This window comes from Morone saxatilis, unplaced genomic scaffold (genome assembly GCF_004916995.1).
Source record: "Morone saxatilis isolate NCDOM2014 unplaced genomic scaffold, NCSU_SB_2.0 Contig22, whole genome shotgun sequence".
NCBI lineage: Eukaryota > Metazoa > Chordata > Actinopteri > Moronidae > Morone > Morone saxatilis.
Genome location: NW_023339785.1, coordinates 6,225,709 through 6,230,108, shown reverse-complemented (window position 1 = coordinate 6,230,108; position 4,400 = coordinate 6,225,709). Strand labels below are relative to the sequence as shown.

The 4,400-nt window shown below is 41.5% G+C and overlaps 1 protein-coding gene across 9 annotated transcripts in view; it reads left to right on the top strand.

Moving 5' to 3' along the window:
* The window catches only part of rapgef2 (Rap guanine nucleotide exchange factor (GEF) 2), a 101,165-nt gene that overhangs the window by 40,321 nt on the left and 56,444 nt on the right, over positions 1 to 4,400 (top strand). The window contains exon 1 of one of the 9 annotated variants that reach the window (XM_035669023.1): positions 3,023 to 3,342. The exons of the other annotated variants lie outside the window; for them this stretch is intronic. The gene's annotated coding sequence lies outside the window, so the exon portion shown is untranslated. Of the gene's footprint in view, positions 1 to 3,022; positions 3,343 to 4,400 lie in introns of those variants that run through there. 9 annotated transcript variants of the gene reach the window in all.

Genomic DNA, 4,400 nt, shown 5'->3' with positions numbered 1-4,400 from the left:
GTTGTTAATGTTATGACCCATAACAGATTCTGGACTGTGTGCTGATTGGTTGGTTGAGCATCTGGCATGTTGTCATTTGTGGTTGTATATTTAATTTATATATATATATGAGATTCAGACATTTTTTATTCTTAATATTGCTAATTTGATAAATTATGTGTATTGTTTGCACTTATTACAGTCTTAGCTCCTACCACAGCCCCTGGAGTATGGCTGTCATATTAAAAACATAATTTTAGGGGAGAAAAGACCTTACCCAGTGACAAAACAGTGACTGACTGACTGGAAATCATCTGACGTCAGTGGAGGATGCATGACTGCCGCTCTTCCCTTTTTAACAGGTGTGTCAGTGTTGTCACTGGGTGTTGCTGGGGGATTTTCTCATTAGCTCAGTCCTCTTAAAACCTAAACAGTTGTTTTGTTATTTCAAACTACCAGATATCACTTTGTTTACAATATTTTTCACACTTTTTTTCCTTCGGACTTGAAATTTTTATTTGTCATTGAAGTTCTTTTAATGGCCGTAGCGACAAAGAAGAAAAAAAGGGGAAATTGGTAAAGGGCTAAATGGCTCGGATAGGAAATTGGCTGTGACACAAGGAACTGAATGGAGTCCAGCGGGACTTCCTGAAGCTTTTAAAGATGTGGTGGAATTGGGTTTCAGACAAGCCCTGCCCAGAAATGGCTGCTCATGTCTATACTGGTAGCAAGGTTGAAAACCTGATATGCCTTCATCATTCTCTCAGTGCTTCTCTCTCTCTGCTCCCCTCCTCTTGCTGGTCACTATAGTGAGATGAGATCCAGTGGAAGAGAAATGACTCAGTCATTAAGTGAAAGAAGCTTGAGATCTGTGCCTTATTTAACCCACAGGGCAGTATGGAATCAAATACAACCCAAATAAATAAAACAAAAAATAAGCAGGTGATAGACAGATTTAAAACATGTATGAAACATATAATGTTGGTTGGGCCATTATCAAGCTGTGAAAGTGTAGTCTACTCTTGGGATGTGTTCAATTTATGTGAAAGGTAGATTTTCTACATTTAAACTTTTGATTTGAGTTGTTGCTGGTGATGGTGGCTGAATTTTCCTTCAGAAAAGCTGCAAATGTTATTAGTTATTTATAGATAGATGTTTAGATGTGTTTATGCTGCAACTCCGTTTTCTGCAACTCTGCAACTTGTTTTAAGCAATGGACAGAACTCTTAAAATATACAGAATACACAAACACTTGAAATTTGGCCAGTCATGTAAATAATAGCCGTCTTATTATCCTTTCCCACCCAAACAGCAACATTTATGAGTGAATTAATTTTCAAAAGGTTATGTAAGAACACAATCAGATATTTTTAGTTACAGTTTTAATTATCTTTTTACCCTCCTTTATGCTGCTGCCGACATGCATTCTCACTATCAGCTGACAGCTGTCAGGACTTTACCTCCGGTAATTTACTGAAAAGTTTCCTGATCATCAGCTAACCCAATCTAACACTCTGGACTGAATCAGCCCATATCAGCACCCAGTTAGCGGAGGAATGTCATCATTTTTGCTTGTGTGAACTGCTGGGAGAAAAAGGCAGTAGTGCTCAAATCATTTCTTGACAGTTGGCAGACTCATCTGTGACTGTAGATGACTGATCCGGTAATCATATCTCTAATTGTACAATTATAGCTCTGCCTTATCTCTTTTCAGTTTTGTATGTTCTGTGGAAGCAGACATACATGATAGACTTGAAAGGTGATTTTTACTCTTTACATGGAATAAAACAATTCTTACTATAACTACTAAAATATAAAATGAATAATGACTATAATATAAAAATAACTTATGGTTGTTGCCAACAGCGAATCACATGAGTGCTTTAACCAGAGTAATAAATCCATCCACAGGCCACTGGCTACCTCTGAAGAACTCCAGTATACCTGGCTTCATTGTAAAATTAATTATAACTGGCAGATAGATGTAACATTGAGGGACTAGGCTCCTTGAAATTAGAGGGAATTTAAAGGGGCACACATCTCAGGCAGTTTGATCCCCATCCTCCTGCTGTCCACATGTCAAAGTATCATTGGGCAAGACACTGAACCCTGCATTGTTCCCCTGCCACAAACCAGTGCATTTCTAATCGCTGGTCCTAGGCCTGGATAAATGGGGAGGGTTGCGTCCCTTTATAGAAAGTTAAATCAAAAACTCTTCAGTTAGGGTTAAATATTAACCAGAGTTGCTAGTTGCCAATTATGTTTATTTATTCACCAGTAAAGCAGTCTTAAGTCTAATCCTTTATCCGACATGCTGCCTAGTCATCAGCTTCCACATTCAAACAAGGATCAATGCTGATCCATAAGTAGGAAGTTTATTGCTGGAGTTCAAAAGTATGTAGAAGTGGCCGGAGTGGATACTTTCACATTATATTACATTCATTCATTTGGCAGACTTACAATAAGTACATTCTGAAATAAACAACTCAAAAGCATGTTTAGAGATAGATATAAGTGGTTACAGTGTTTTTTTAATCTTAACTCATGATTTTAATCTTGATCAGACAAAACCCATGGCATGATCTGAGATGCATGTATGAAAATCACATTACAAGCTTCATCATGCAACTTTTGTCAAAATAGAGGAAACAAGCTTAAAGAGACTCACTGTGCATGCTGGCAAGTGTGTTAACAATGTTTCCGAAAACATTAATGTAATAATAATAAGTTAAGTAAACGGATGGACATTAATTCTGGATGGAGATTAAATGACAAGAATTCATTATTATACGCTCTAAGTGTGCTAACTTAAAATTTCAGTTGACCTGACTAAAAGCTGACAAAATGTATGTTCATTCTGCAGAATGCATGGTAAAACATATATTGATTTTATTCAGTGCTTTATGTAATGTCATGAGTCACTGCTACTAAAAGGGCAGGATAGAATCTGTCCACGCCTACCCACCCCTCCATAACACACGTACACACACCACACCCTCTCACTCCCTTGTAACTCTGTAGCAGGAAGTGAGTCGTACGCTGGAATGCTGGCTGCAGTCAACTCACCACATTACACAGAGAGAGAGAGAGACAGAGACGGAGCGAGAGAAAGGGGGCAGAGCCATTGGGCAGAGGCTGATCCACACACACTTTCCGAGCCACACACTCCCTCATTCTCACACACAAATCTCAGACAGAAGCACTGGGGTGTGCTCAGGACGATATGCCGCAGTCACACCAAAGGGTCGGGACTTGGACCATGCTTGTGGGACCGACTGTGGACTAACGGCGGGGGGATATTTTAGAAGGAGGGATCTTCTTATCTTATCAGGTGTTGGTGTCACTCTGGGAGCAGTGTCGGCGGTGAGTGTCCAGACTACAGCAGCACTTAACTCCTGCATATGACTCACTAAAGCTCTGCCTAGAAACTCTCATGTTGTTGGTTGTAATTTAAAAATCTGACTCGTCTCCGAGCCCGGGAGCTGGTTGCAGTAAAACCTTCAAGTCTGGAATGTAAAACAAAACTTTGATGTTATTTTGGATTTGCTAGTGTGCAGTGTGTGCCGCCAGTAAAAGGGGTGTGCGCTCTTCATGTTTCGGGGCTAGACAAGACCTTTGGCAACTTTGAAACCAAAACAAAGCTCGGGCTCCTGCTGTTAGGAGAATGTGTGTTAAAAATGGATGATAGATGCGGTGATGATTGATTGATGTGCCTCGGAAAAGTTGTGAGCGGCTAGCCTAGTCGCTCTCTCTCTCTCGCCTTCTAAACTCTACTTCAGTGCCCTTTTTCTCTTTGCTGTTACGATGTCAGTGAAGTTGTATTTCGGGAAGCAAAAGTCACGAGTCAATCGCACATTCTTGGCATCGGCATCAGCTCCTATTTCAGAAGTGGCGGGGCAAAGGTCCGGGGTACATGTATGGCGCGACCACGCTGTTACTCCAAGGAATTCTGTTTATGTTTGCAAGGTGAGAGGTGGTTGGATGGGCGACTGCATCTCTGAAGGGATGTTGGTAAACCCTTCAAGCCTGGATGCTGTTTTCATTGACTTAACAGCTGTGGAAGGTCCTGAGGCTCCTGTCCTCTCCTTCCTTTGACCTCCCCTTCCCTCCTTCTGTACCGGGTCTAAAGTCTTGCATAACCGGAGAGTTTAATCTTTGTCCTTCTTAAGGGTCTGGTGGGTTAAAAAAGCTGGTTTGCCCTCTCACCACTTACTCAGTTAAACGGCTTAACAGAGGACCCCCCCCACTCCCTCCACCCTCCTCCTCCAGCTCAGACCAGGGGTGCAGATTAGGGATTGCACTGGTTCAGTCAGACAGCAGAATGGATCTGAGGCTTTGGCGGTGGGCTGCCGGGCTTGTAGAGTGAAAGGCTGGTGATGCATGTGGAATGACATTCCAGACACCCAGGCTTGTTGTATAAC